Source organism: Sarcophilus harrisii, chromosome 3, assembly GCF_902635505.1.
Source record: "Sarcophilus harrisii chromosome 3, mSarHar1.11, whole genome shotgun sequence".
NCBI classification, from domain to species: domain Eukaryota; kingdom Metazoa; phylum Chordata; class Mammalia; order Dasyuromorphia; family Dasyuridae; genus Sarcophilus; species Sarcophilus harrisii.
In genome coordinates, this window is record NC_045428.1 from 335558562 (window position 1) to 335574644 (window position 16083).

Sequence of the window (16083 nt, forward strand, 5' to 3'; positions counted from 1 at the left end):
TTGTTTTTGTTTTTTTGCAAAGATACTGCACTAGTTTGCTATTTTCTTCTCCAGTGAATTACTTTTTACCAGAATTCCTCTCTATGGCCTGTCTATCCTTCTTGGGTATCTCTGCAAACATAGCTCCTACTTTGATTGAACTATACAAGCCCCTCTGCTATGGCAAGATTGTATTTTCTGGTGTAAAAAGGGAGGAAGAAGAACCTTGAAAAACTTTGATAATGAATCTAGGAGCTCTCAAAGGCTTCTGCCTACCTGTCTTCATCTTGATGAACCTAGATATCCTGAACTAAACAACTTCAGTTATTTCTATAATCCAGGACAATCAAAATCCAAAAGAAAGTTAAAAAAAAAAAAATACAGGGATTTATGTTCACTGATCCCTGAGATCACTTAGCACCTCTTCTGACTTACCATGCTACTGACATCAAGACTGCATTAGAATACTCAGGGACACAAAACAGTTTTATATCAAAAGTCTCCTCTGCATTTCAGTCTCCTTCTCCCAATCTCCTTCTCCCACTTCCCACTTTTAATTCTACAAATTTGCTTGGGTCTCAAACTGGGGCTATAAACTGGAATCTCTGAACTTGCTGCTAACAGATAAAGTAGACTCTGAACTACTAATTCTGGGTCATAGAACTGAGGAACAGAGGGACTGGGACAAGTCATGCTTTGAGATCCATCACCCAAGGAAACCATAACCAGAAGAGAGGGACTCAAGAAGTGAATAATGAAGAAAATAAGGTAAGGGGAAATTCTAAGAGTGTCAAAGATTTCAGGAAAAACAAATATCTCAAAGATATTCAACATAAGCAGATTCATCAAAAAGAAAAATGGTAATGGGAAAATGTATTCTCTAGTAAAGTTAGGCATCTGAATAAATACTGCAAAATAGAGGAAAATGATCCAATATTTAATGAGACAAATGGAATGTGAGAATGTGGAATGTGAGAAGAATGTGAAGCACAACATGTCTATCCTTAGTACTTCAAGAGAGAAATAAGGATTAAAAGAATAGAATTTATGTACCACACCACAAAAATATGCCAATGGCAAGCTTCATCAAAGAAACAAAAGAGAAAAAAATAGATTGAAAATAGAAATATGTGTAAATAAAGGACAACCAAGAAGAAAAGAAGAAAAAACAAAAGCATTTAAAGAAAACATTCATAATAAAAATATATGATTCTCAAAGACAGAATGTATAGAGATTACTTAAAAATCATAGATCATAGATCCCACAAAAGAATACTACAGTAATGAAGGAAATAATAGGAGAATTGACTAGAACTTCTGAACACAGAAAATGAAATTCCAGTTGGAAAAATTGACAGATAGCCTCAAGAAAAGGAGAAAAGAAGTCTGTAAACTTCAAGACAGAATATGATTAAATTTAACAATTTAATTAAAAATAAATGTTTTCCACGTCATCAGGAAAAGACCTTCAAATACAAAGAAAAGTCTTTCAAGTATTACAATACTATTCAATACCCTCTAGAATAAGTGTAGCAAGTGGAATAACCCCCAACAGGAATCAGGTATAACAAAGAATAAAATGACTCCATAAAATGAGATTACACCATTGACTGTCAGGCTAACTGTAAAAAAGAGTTAAGGTCTTAATAGATGTTAGTGAACTAGTGAGATACTGTTGTGTTCTTTTATAGGGGAAATTTAACCTGGGGGGGGGGGGTTGACATCATAACTTGGCTTTCTGATTGGATACAGTAACAGTGGAGTTAGGATGGTTTTGTCAATGCAAAGAATTCAGTTGAGAATTCTACCACAGATTCTGCCTGGGGTGGGCATGTAATTAAGTCCACTTGAACAAAAGGCCTACTTAAGAATTAAAGTGCACTTAAGAACAAAAGACCCAAGTTGAGATAATTCCATCAAAGTTCCTCCCTGCTTGCTTCAGGGAAAAGCTGAGCTTCTAGATAGTATACAATAATTCAGAATATCTTGGTCCACACCCTTCTAGCTACCCAGAACCCTCATCAATAGCTAGAGTGTGAACCTGGAATAGATTATTTTGGAAACCCTTCTTTTTTCCTTCCTTCCTTCCTTCCTTCCTTCCTTCCTTCCTTCCTTCCTTCCTTCCTTCCTTCCTTCCTTTTTTTTTTTTTTTGGGGGGGGAACCTTTTCTATAGAAAGAATCCAGGGAAAATAGACTAGATGATTATAGGGATCATAAATCAGATAATGAGGTTGTAGGTAAAACAAAGAGATAAGAGTAAGAGAAATTGTTTTTGCAAAGGGGTGCAAAAATGAAACAAAAAAAAACTAATAAACAAAACCAATTGAAATGCAGAAAGAAGAGGAATAGAGAATTTCCTTGCCTGAGGAAAAAAAGAGGGAGAAGAAATATATATCCATATAAAAGCAAGGGAAGGGGACAAATGAAGAGAACTCTAAATAGAAAAGGGGAAGAGAGCCAGGGGGGACAATCCTACCAAAAAAAAAAAAAATCTAAAAACTAAAGTAACATAATTGAAGGAACATAATACTGTATGTACAATAGAAGATGAAAAGTAACATAACTTGGGAAAAAAAATTACAGACACATGGAGGAAAATCTAAATCTAAATCTTATATCTTTAAATGTGAATGGATTAAACAATACTATAAAATAAAAGCAAAATAAAATGAATAAGAAAACAAAATTTTATAATCTGTTGCTTAGAAGAAATAAAAACAGACATATGAATGGGATAAACCAAGTGAAGACCTCTCATAAGAATATGGCCTCAATCCATGCCCTAATTTTAACTTGAGACTGCAGAACAAGTTGTGCTATAGCCTAAAGCCACAGGTGTTTGATTACCTTAGATAAACATACATTTTCTTGTTGTCTCCCCTCCCACCACCACCACCATCATCTTTTCATTATTATTAAATTCTTAACATGATAAAGAGTATGTCATCTGGATAGATTAGATGTAAGTCCAGGATTCCAACTAATGGGAAGAAGGACCAGGAAGGTGGGAGGGGAGCTTTGATCTATATAATCCTGTGTTTTGCAGCTTGCACTTTGCACTTCTATACTGAAAATACTCTATTGAGATTTGTTCTTTTTTGGGAGATCATCATAAATCCTCTTTGCTTTTCTACGTTGAGAATCTCAGATGTTAATTTGGGTAGGGGTTATAGATTTCCCACACAGATACATAAAATAAAACTGAGAGGAAAAGAAATTACTGTTTATCAAATGTATCAAAAAAAAAAAAAAAACTGAAGTTGTTATCTCACAATCAGACAAAGCAAATCAACTATTCAAAAGTTTAAAAGGGACAAACATGGAAAATATGTTATTCTGAAAGGAATCATAGACCACAAACCTTATAAAATGGTACAAATGATAAAAAAAAAAAAAAAATAGAAACGCTCAAATCACTTCAAAGTGAGGAGGTGAAGTCTAGTTTTGGGGATTCCCGGTAAGGGAACCAAAAATATGATAAGGTTTAGGTTTGTTTGTTTTTTTTTTTTTTTTTTTTTTTTTTTTTTTGGTAGGGAACCAAATGATAAGGTCTAGATTTAGGGAACCAAAATGAGATTAGGGTTTCTGGTGGACAGGGAGTTAAATGGTAAGGTCTAGTGGCAGGTTTGGGGTTCAGGGAACCAAATGGAGAGATTTGGTTCCCCAGTACCCCCTTGGGATTCAGCACAAGGGTAGGAAGTTTTGGGGAACCCCCTTCTGGCGGTGCAAGAATTCTCTGTAAAAGAATTTACAAACCCAAAAACCTAGATTGATAAAAGAGGTTTATTATAGGGATTGGGAAATAAAGTTAGAAATCCTGACAGAGAGGCATTTAGGGAAATAGGTGAGGGTAAAGAGAGGCTAACACTGGAAAAGAATATTATTCCAGTGGGCAGAAACCTCCTTGGCATAGAATGGCATGTTTAGAACCTCTGCAAAGAGAGAATTTTTAGATTGGCTCTTTTATAATAGGAGTTTTGGCTACAAGCTGGGTTTCAGCTTGAGCTGAATTTGAATAGAATTGAATGAGTTTCTTTAATTGAATAGGTTTGAAATTCTTTTGCTCAGGACTGAACCAACCCCACCTAGGTAACAGAATGAAGCTGTTTATCTTGTTGCCCCCGGATGGGGTCCCTCACTGAGGCAGAGTCCAAGGAGAATTTCTCCTTCAAGGAGTTTTAGAGTTTTGGAGGTCCCTTCTTCAAAAGTATTTCTAGGAGCACACTTTTTATGAGAGCTAAGAATAGGAAACAAAGTAGATGCCCATCAATTGGAGAATGATGATCAAACAAACTATAGCACATGAATGTCACAAAATGTTATTGCATTATAAGAAATGAAATATATCTTGAATACAGAGAAGCATGAAAAGATGTATGTGAATTAAAGCATAGTGGAATAAACAAAGCCAAGAAAACAGCATGCACAGTAACCACAAAAATATAAATGGAAAGAACAATGACATACCAAAAAATTAAAAGTAAATGTAATAAAATTATAAAGATTAAATGGGAATTGAATAAAGAGATATAGGAAGACACCACAAATTGACCTCTTTGTAGAGGTGGAAGATGCACAAGTGTTACATATTGTATATGCTTTCAGGCTTTTTCAGTGGATAGATCAATTTTGTTGGCTTTTGTTTTTCCCTCTCTAAAAGAAATATACTATTTTTCTTATTGGATATCTCTGAGAAAAGGGTCATGTAAGAAACAGAAAATATCCATAACAAAAACTTATTAAAAATAAAATAAATAATTCATAGCTCTCGGAGAGATAGGAAAGGAGAAATATAGAAGGAAAGTAGATGATACACAAACTAAATATATCAGTGAAAACAGAGTTGTAAAAGATTAAACAGAGAAGTTTACATTTTATCTTCAAGGCAAAAAAGAGTTTGTTGACTATTGGAAAATAAGGAAAATCATTTTGGCTACTTTGTGCATGATTAATTGAACCCTGGATAGACATCAGGCCAGGAGACTGATTAGGAGGTGATGTGGGTCTGAACTAGTATTGTAGGTGTATGTGGATGGGTGAGGGGGGAAAAGAACAGCGGTCAGATACAAGATATGTGTTTTTGTTTTTTTTTTAATAGCTTTTTATTTACAAAATATATGCATAGGTAATTTTTCAGCATTGACAGTTGCAAATCCTTTTGTTCCAACTTTTTCCCTCCTTCCCCCCACCCCTTCCCCCAGATGACAGGTTGACCAAATACATGTTAAATATGTTAAAGTATAAGTTAAATACAATATATTATACATGTCCATACAGTTATTTTGCTGTACAAAAAGAGTCGGACTTTGAAATAGTGTACAATTAGCCTGTGAAGGAAATTAAAAATTGAGGCAGACAAAAATAGAGGGATTGGGAATTCTATGTAGTGGTTCATAGTCATCTCCCAGAGTTCTTTTGCTGGGTGTAGCTGATTCAATTCATTACTGCTCTATTGGAATTGATTTGGTTCATCTCATTGTTGAAGAGGGCCACGTCCATCAGAATTGGTCATCATACGGTATTGTTGTTGAAGTATATAATGATCTTCTGGTCAGATACAAGATATGTTGCAGAGGTAGGACCATTAAGAAAAACTCCCTCCTTCTATCAAGATTTGACTGGAGTGAGGAGGCAGGTTTTCTAGAATCACAAAGAGATTATTATAAAGCTGCGAGGTTAAAAGAGTAGTTGTGTCAATGACAGAAAAATGTAAGTTTTGAAGAAGGAAAGTCTGGGAATGAAAAATAACAAGTTCTGTATTGAGGAGAACCTCATCTCCTGTTTCATCTTGACTCACTATTTTTCTGATCAAGCAAATTTAATTTCCAAACCTTTCCTCCTGTCTCTGTTTATAATATTCTTCCAGTTTAATATTTTCTACCTCTACAGAAAGAAGATATACATTTTTATATAACCACAATGAGAATTTGTTTTGCTTGATCATACATATTTGTTAGAGGGATTTTTTTCTCTTTTCTTTTAAATGGAAAGAGAAAAAAAGAAATAATTGTTAATTGAAATATAAATGAAATATAACAAAATTTCTATCTACTTTATCCAACTTATCTTCTTCTTTCATGCATAAATCTGCTACAAATCTACCTTTTTCAAAGTCTCTCTAGATAATACTTCATGAAGGAAAGCTGGTCCTAAGAAAAATTATGAAATAAAGTTTAAATATTTCTTTTAAGTCATCTTTCTCTTTTCCCTATCAGAACTGTTAGTCAGAAAAATCTGCCTCTTATACTTAGTCTTACTTCCTTCTCAGAGGATTATCTGCAACCTAATTCTTTTGTTGAATTTCAAACAAAAGGCTTTATCCACCAGAAAAAGCATTTTAGAATTCAACCAAATTCGAACCACAAACAGTACAGTTTATTTCATATCTTGTCAAAGCAGAAAACAACAGAGAACTGAGTCCAAGTCTCAGCTTCGTCACTTACCAACTACAGAAAATTGGTCTAGTCACTTCATTTTTCAAAGCCTAATTTTCTTTCCTACATAATGAAGAAGTTGCTCAGCTCACACAAACATAACTTAGGTTATAAACCTGTTTTTAAATATAAAAACTGTTCCTGCTCTGGTTATCTGAATCCCTTCTAGCAACCAGAAACATTAAAATATTCTTATTTTCTCTTTTTCTGTCTGTCTTTGTCTCTCTTTATAGACATACACATATATAAAATGCATACATAGAACATAAATATATATGCATATAAAGATGAACTATAGACCAGCTTTTTCTCAGGAACTGCTAAAACAAGCCCATTCTGTTCTTATTAATCATATATTCAGGTCAGTTTTCTCAGACTGTTCTTTTTGCATAGAATGATATGAAGCCAGAATCCATCATTAGTCCATCTACAAAGAAGACATCAGCTTAAAAAGGCCAAGGTCGCCCATTGCAATCAAGGCCATCTCCAGTCATCCTTATCTCTCTATCTGGCCACTGTACTTGATGGCTCTGGAGGGGAAAGGGAGACAGGTGACCTTGTACAGCCCTCCTTCACTTAAATCCAATCCACTTGCATGTCATGGCATCACCTCCATGAAGTCATAGTCCTTTTCAAGAATGAAGAACAAACAGCAACAAGCTCTAAGACTATTTAGATTATTTGAGACAGCCTTTCTGGAAACTCAGTTGGAATAAAGATTCTCAAAGCTTTTATGGATTATCTCTCTCATCATCTATTATGTAATATTGATATATTTGTATATAAGTATATATACATGCACATACACACACACATACATATATCTACTTTGTTATAAGTTTATGTTTTTGTTGTAGATACCTTAGGTATTTCTATGTTTTCCTTACCTCCTTTTGTGGCTTCTTGTTGTAGAATGGAATTGGGCCTTATCTCCTTGGGATCAGAGATAAAGACCTAGACCATACTTCAGAGATCATCTAGTAAAATTCTCTCATTTTGCAGAAGGAAAAAAAAAAAAACCCTATATTTTTGCCTCTCCACAGAGTGCCTAATATATATATATATGTATAATGTGTGTGTATCACACACACATTATACATATATATATATATTGTGTATGTGTGTGTGTGCTGAGACAATTGGGGTTAAGTGACTTGTCCAGTGTCACACAGCTAGGAAGTGTTAAGTGTCTGAGGCCTCCTGACTTCAGGACTGGTACTCTATCCACTGCATCACCTAGCTGCCCCTGCCTAATATAAATTTATATAAATAATTGTTAACAGGCCACAAAAAGTCAGAAATTGCAATTATAAGGAACTTTTAAAAACTGATTCAGCCCTTTTATTTTACTACTGAGGAAAATGAGGCCTCAAGAGGTGAAGTAATTTACCCAAGATGATATAAATGAGCTAGTAGAAAGGTTTTTACTTTATATCATTCTCTTCAATTCCATCTACACATAGCACTCAAGTGATTTTTTTTTAAAGTGCAGAGCTAACTGTGCCTTTCTCCTAATCAATCAACTCTTGAGTTTCCCTATTATTTTCAGGACTGAATAGGAAGTCCCATCTTTGAATATTTAAAACTCCTTACAAGCTAAATACAACATATTTCTCCAGTTTTACTGTTATATTTTGTTGGCTGTACTCGATGCTGTAGCCAATTGGCATTCTTGCTCCTCCACATAGATACTATTTTATCTTTTACCTTTTCAAATTTGCTGTCCCTCATTCTTGAAATGTTCATTCTCATCTGCCTTTTAGAATCCCAAGTTTCCTTCAAATTTCAGCTCAAGATTCACTTTGTAAGGGCTTTCCTGATAAAATTGCTAGTGCTTCCTTCCCTAAAAAATGATGTTATATATATTATATATATAAATGTCCACAGAGATTCAGGGCAGCTGAATGGATCATGGGATAGAGTGCTGGACTTGGAGTCAAGAAGACTTGATTCAAATGTGACCTCTTTGTGTGACTGGGCAATTCCTTTAAATTCTGTCTTAATCCACTGAAGAAGTAAATGACAGATTACTTCAGTATCACTGCCAAGAACACCCCATGTGGCGTCGTAAAAACTCAGCAACTGAATAACATCATGAAGGTATGTTCTTAGGCATATATGTGTATTTGTGTATATGTATATGCATATATATATATACACATATATACACATGTACATACCATGCACTTATATATATATATGTATATATACATGCATCTATATGTATGCATATGTGTGTGTGTCCATAGATAGGTTTTATACATACAACATTATTCCCCCCAGTAGAATGTAAGCTACTCAAGGATAGGAACTGTTCCATTTTTGTCCTTCTTTCCCCATTGCAGTAGAACTATTTCTGGAACTTAGAAGGTACTTCAGTAAAGCTTGTTGATTGATTAACAAGTTTCCAAGTGCCCGGTCCCCTCTCTTCTGCTGTCATATATTGCATCTTACTCAAATAAATACAATTTGGTGTCATAATATACAAATTAATCCATATGAGAATTACCTCACCTCTCAAAGGTTTAATAATTTAATAATTAAATCAAAATTTAATGACTAAATTATTTAACTGACTTCTAAGTTGTTTATGGTTATAAATTTATAATATTATGAATGTGTAGATTTCTGCAAATATTTCTGTTAGATTTAGGGAAGGGACATAGAAGGGGAAGAAAAAATAGTCTTTCTCTTGATTTTCTCACTTTATACTTATCCTTGCTGTCAGATGGTTATCCTCCTTCATTTTTCCCCTTGGAAAAATAAGTCTTAAGCCAAGATATTTTTCTTCCCCTCACAGCTAGGCAGCTTTTTCTCTGTCCTTGCAATGTTAGTCCTATCACTGATTCAATGCATTTTTTTTCCCAAGCAAGCATTATAGGCAGATCTGACAGAACTGCCTCTAGAAAGAAGCTGTGTTACACAAAGTGCCCATGTGGTGCAACAATGTACTTCTTTTCAAAAGCCAAAAGTCTGGTTAGTCCAAGTTCTACTTCTCAGAAAAATTCCTTTAATATTCCAGATTACCTAATATCTTGCTCCTCTAGAGTCATATAGTTTTTATTCTGTGTATTATACAAATGTATGTCTTTTATTTTATTACATCATTATATGGGTGTATTAATTCCCTAACTAGTGAGAAAATGGAATGGTTAATGACTTTACTAATTACTTTGATTAGCTCAAGTTCCCTTACTGTCCAGAGGAGGCTGACCTGTGAATCAGATAAAATTGAACATTCCTTGCTGAGGTTATCAGAGGTTTCTTGAAGTATTGTTCTTTAAAAGTTCCTTGCAGTATTAGCATGGTGAACCCCGAACTTTCTCTGATATGTCAGATAATCATCTCAGATTCATATCAACTTTCAGTTATGAAAAACAGTCTAGCATTACACTCCACCTGCTCTGTGATTTTTGTCTTTATAACCCTTGCTGCCCACCATGAGCTTAGTTCTCAGTTCTAAGAGTGCTCCTAGATATATATAAATATAGATACAGATATAGATATATAGATATATATATATACCCACTTACTTAGGAGGAATAAAGGTACCATGCAACCTAACAGTTTAAAAAAAAGTTGACATTATGTTATGTATAGATTTCAGGGACTGAAGCTCACACTTATTTGATCACTCCATAGCATGTATGGTACATTTTCAAAACAAATTAGCCCAATGAATAGAGTGCTAGACCCAAACTCAAGAACACTTTAGTTCAAATCTAGTCTCATCACTTGCTAGCTTTGTGATTTTGAGGCACTTCTTTGTATGCTTCAATTAGTTATCAGCAAAATGGGGATAATAATAGCACCTACTTCTCAGGAGTTTTGTGAAAACAAAATTAAATATTTGTAAATCACTTCCCAAACATGAAGCATTATTATAATTATTATTAATCATTTTGATTGTGCATATTAAATCCTAAATTTAATGGGAAGGAGCCGTAGCAGTTATCTTGTCTAATGCCTTCTATTTATAGCTGGAGAAATTGAGGCTCAGAAAGATTGGATAATCTCTCTAAAAGCATACAATTACTGGCAGTGCTAGGATTCAAACTCAGAGTTTTCAGAAAAAAAAATTCTGAGGTCTTTTCACTACATGTCTCTTAATGAAGCTGGCATGGCTATATGGTTATCTTTAAACTCTGCAATAAGCCCTGGAGATCATAACTTTTAATATCATACAAAACATCCAGAGTCTGAACTCATCTGAAATTCATTTTTCATTTGGTTGCCTGACATGTAGATGCAGCCAGTGTATCCATGTGTAAATCAACATGGAGAGTAGAACTTAGCATATAAAATCATTCAGGGCCCCAGATCTATTCTTCAGGAAAATGAAAGGGATGAGAGACTTGATCTGAATTATGCTGGTCTTCATCCATAGTCCTATCCAGTTCAACATGTGCTTAGCTACTTAGGCATATGTTGTGTCCAGGCACCAAATATCCAGGTGTTTAAAATTGTGTTGCAAAACAATGATATAATTAACTAAGACACAACCTTTGTACCAAGTCTCTGGACATATTTACTGGAATATGTCTCTTGAAGCATCCATGAAAGAATATAAGGAGGCGTTCTATTTAGAACCCCTACTACTTTGTGGCAGCCACAGCTGCTTGGACTGCTATTTGTGATTTTTTTTTTTTGTCTTAATGGCCATTACAGCCTCATGAAATACTAACATTCATTGTGCAATTACACAGTTCATTAATAAAACAGCAATGAGCTTGCTGGACTTGATTTCCTTCAATGTGATTTTTTTTAAAGTAGTTTTCTCAAGTCTTTTCAAAGCATTTATAGTATAATTGGTCTTGAACCTTCCAAAGACAACTTTCTTCTCATTTTTGGAAGACTTGCCTAGTTTGAGTTATGCTCAATTTATGCCTTTATTCATTTGAAAAAACCTTTGAAATTCATTTCAAAGCTCCAATACTCATTACTTTAAGAAAAGAGTTGAAAAAAATGTTTGAAATAGCAGAATTTTTTCTTTAAATCTCTTCTCCTATGTGTGTACAAAGATGCTAATAAATTCTGCCAGTATTTCTTTTGCATGTTGATGATTCTAAGTCTTCTCATCTGTGCTCATCTTTAGTTTCTATATCAATAAAATAAGTGGGCTGGTATTGCCAAGGTCTTTTTTAACTCTAAATTTAGAATCTTTTGACCTTCTCATCCTTTTCTATCTTTATGAATCTTTGTAACAGTATCTTCTTTTGCCCACATTTACCTGAAAGCCCAAATCTCCAAAATGTTATATGCTCTTAAATGCTCTTAACTGCATTTACAAAGATCATAGCTCTATGAGAACTCATATATTAGTAGGCAGAAATATTTATTTAATTACTTTTTTATGTTTATTTTTTGCTTCTTACCAATTCCTGATGAATACCGTTCTTTCTAGTCAATATCTCTTTTCTCTTCTTTTCCCTTTTTCAGCCCCCCCACCATCCTTCGTTAAAAAAAGGATTTGTTAGGCAAAAAGTACTACAAAGTAAGTCCACACAAAATTTCACATCTTAGGTGCCTCATTTCTACACAATGAGAATGAAACTATTATATCATGACTTTTACTGCCTTTTACTATTATTTTCATTTATATTTTTTAGTAACTGTATTTCCTGATATTACTTCATTTTGCATAAGTTCATACAAGTCTCCCTATATTTTTCTCAAATACTCCTATTTGTCATTTTTTATGCCACAGATATGTTTCATTATATTAACATTTCACTCCTTTTTATTAGCCATTTATAGAATTACGGAGTTAGAGCTAGCTGGGATTTCAAAAGTCATCCAATCCCAAACTCTTTCTAATTTTATAGATAAAGAAACCAAGACCTAGGGAACTGAAATGGCTTGCCCAAGGTGAGACCAGATAGTGCCAAGAAGTAAGTGTAGGATTGGAATTTATTCCTAAACTATTGGGTTTTTTTCAAAATACCATTCACCAACTGATAGAAAATCTGTTTTCAATTGTTGGTTTTGGTGGTTAGCTCTTTTTTTTTTTTTTTTTTTTTTTTTTATTGTTGTTATTGTTGTTCTTTGCTTCCAAGAAGAACAAAGTGCTGTTTTGAACATGTTGGTATTAATGGGACTTTTTTTTTTTTCATGCTGCCTTTGATCTCATTGGGCTATATACTCAGCAGTGGTGTAAATGAGCACATATTCCTCCCTGCCAACAGAACTCAAAAGGTCTTCTGAACTCATCACTTGCACCTAATGTTTGATACAAATTTCATCAAAGGCAAGAATAAGCCATTGTGAAAAGATACAGAGATAGAGAAAAAAACAGGGACAGAGATATAGACAGATAAAAAAAAAAAGAGAGAGACAGATTGATTGAAATAAAAAGAGAGTCACGAGACCATCAGAGAAAGAGAGAAGAAAAAGTTCGAAGGGAAGGTAGGAAGGAAAGAAGGGAGGGGAGGGAAGGAGGAAGAGAAGTTGGGACAGAAGGAGGGAGGGAGGAAGGAAAGAAAGGAGGGAGGAAGGAAGGAAGGAAGGGAGGAAGGAAGGAAGGAAGAAAGAAAGGAAGCAAGCAAGCAAGGGAGGAAGGAAGGAAGGAAAGAAAATAGGAAGGAAGGAAAGAAAGAAGGAAGGAAGGAAGGAAGGAAGGAAGGAAGGAAGGAAGGAAGGAAGGAAGGAAAGATGGAGGGAGGAAAACAAAGAAGGAAGAACAGAAAGAAGGAAGAGGGTTTCTAGGAAGAAGGCAAAAATAAGTTAAATAAAGGATGATGCTAAATGCTATTGTAATTAAAATATCCTTTGTTATTTTTAGAGAAATTGTAATCTGAAAGTTAGCATACACTTCTAGAACTAAAAAATAAAAGATGTTTTAGTGTTGCAGATCATTATGATACCTGTTTGGTTGTTAATTGTACAGCTTCTTGTGAAACACTTGTTAAATAGCTAGTTCCAGCTTCTAAATTTCCTGAAGCAGCCAATCCCACGAACGCTACTGCCACCTTCTGATCTTCACTCGAAAATCTAAAAAACTAGTGGCTAATCAGGAATTATTTACAACCAAACAATATCTAAAGCATATAAAGCACTGCATACCCAGTGATGTTCTTGCTGCTTCTTTATTAAAATTTTCATTGCCCTCACTACCACCATAATCATTATCAATATCATCGTCATCATCATCATCACTTTTATTTTCTTTTTGTGGATTCTATTTTTATTCATGGTTTTCTTTTTAAAAATACTATTCATTCATAGCCTCAACAAATTTCTAAACAAAGTTCATGGATCTCCTAAATACAGTCCCTCAGCAAGCCATAAACTCTTGTTTTGTTAATCTTGAACTTTGCTCATGAATTTGAGACCTCAATTTTATATTTCTATTGTGCCAAGAGAAGAAAGTAGGAAAAATTATTTCTTCTTTTGATGAGTTATTTTTCAGAAAAAATTTTCACTCCCTTTTGTAAAAATTAATTTTAAAGTTCTTTTGTTTTTGCTAGTTTCCCATGGTTTCCCAAAGATCTTTGACTTATTGGATCATCTAAAATATGATTTTTTGAGAAAAATATTTAATTTGAAAGGTTGGGATAGCTTTTTTTTTTCTTTTTCCTATTAATTTATCAGCTGACCCCTGGATATAGTTCCTTTGTTGTTAGATATGGAATCAAGGGCCATCCACAGGTGCATGTGTATATTACACTGTTTTCATCTGCTTCTCCTTCCCTTTCCCAGTTTTTTCTCCTTCTCCTATTGTTGCATACATTTGTTTAAATTTTCAAAAACTTTAAAAGATCATCAAAGGCAACTTTAGAGGAAAATAAAAAGTGCAAAAGGATAGGATGTATTCTGAAGTGTTTATTTGAATAAGGATGGGACATTTCCTTGATTGTAGAATTTTCAAAGTCATTTGCATATATTTAAGTTTCAGATATTTTCTTGGCAACAGATGGCAAAGTGATACTCTCTTCTACCTATGTTGCCTCCATGAGTTAATGGTCTTGATATTTGGTTTCTATAGCAGCTTAGAGTGTGGAACCATATCCCTGATTTACTGTTGTCAGAGATGAATGAAGTCAAGTTTCTTCAGAGGAGAAGTTTCCACTGTTGATGAGACTATCCGTGGATGGACAATGTATGTAAAACTAAGTCCACACTAGGTCCTTATAAGGGGAGGTTAATAGAGAAAGCAAAGGAAGCCTAGAAAGAAAGGACAATTAGGAATCATTAAATTAACCATAAAATTAAATCATTAAATTGGGATTATGGTATTTAGAGCTTGGAAAGGAGGAGGAGAAATGTTTTTAAACAGCCTTTGAAGATCATGAGCCACACATCAACTCAGGAGTCAAAATGGGGGAAGTAAGAGAATATAAGCTTTTGATGGTATTTAAGAGGTTATGATATAGTATTGTTTACTCAGATTTACATAGTGGTTTTCTGATGATATTGTAGTCTAAGTTCCTTAAGAATTCTGGTAACAGTTTCTTATAGTCTATGATTATTGTTATTATTACCATTATCACTTTGTTACCATAATTTTCACTCTTGCTAGCATTTTTGTAGTATTTTAAAGTTTAAAAGTATTTAAGTATATTATTTCACTTGACCACAACTTTGGGATCATTTAATTTGAAGAACAGATGCACTGTCCTTGATGCTTTATGGTATGGTAAAGATCATTGGCTTTAAAAGATAGAAAAACAAAACAAAACAAAACACTGACTTTACATTTTGTCTGTGCCACATACTACTTGGATGACCTTGACTATGTCAAGTGACCTTTAGCAGCCTCAGCCCCCTCAATCAGAAAATGAGAGGAGACCCTTCCAGCACCAATAAAATCAATCCTACTTTGATGTGTAATTTCAACAAGTGAGGGCCTTTTTTGAGCTCTTTTCAACTCCTTATCTTCCCTCCCCACCCTAATCCAGTAGCAATTCCTATCTAATGACTTTGTATAATTCCCCAACCAGTCAATGTATTTATATGCCTTCTTCTATTGTTTTTTAGTCTTCCAGAAATCAGAATGTAGCACTCATTATCCCTATATTTTTCCTCCATCTTACAACATTAATTTTGCCCTCTAATTCTTTTTCTAGTCATACATCAGAAAGCTGTAGATTTAGAAATAGATAAGATCTGGAAAGTCATCTAGTCCAACACTTTTTTACAGATAAAAAAACTGAGACACAAAAGAGATTAAATGAATTGTTCATGGTCACATAAGATAGTAAGACAAAGCTCAAAACCAAGTCATAGGATTATAGGATAATAAATGTGTATTTAGAGGAGAGAAATTATCACCTCCTTTTAAAGACAAGGAACCTGAGACCAAGATAAATAACTTTCCCTAAGTCACATAGGCAGTGAATGACAAAGCTAGGAATTGAACAGTGGACCTCTGACTCCAGTTCCAATTCTTGTATTACTTTTCCTTTCTAACATGTCTATTGCTGTATTTGTTATAATTGTTGGTCAGGGGATGCAATGTTTTATCTTTGCCTAATCCATTACCTTTATACCAAAGAAAGAAACCCATATTTGATATTATCAATCAGTGGTATTTATTTCAATTATAATTCTATACTAGATGTCCTAATCTGAACTCTAATCTTCTGGTCTCAAAAAGGTGATTGATAAGAATTAAGTGAATGAGGGTAGTAGCTCACCCATTTTCATGAGTTGCTGCCATCCCTGCCAAAC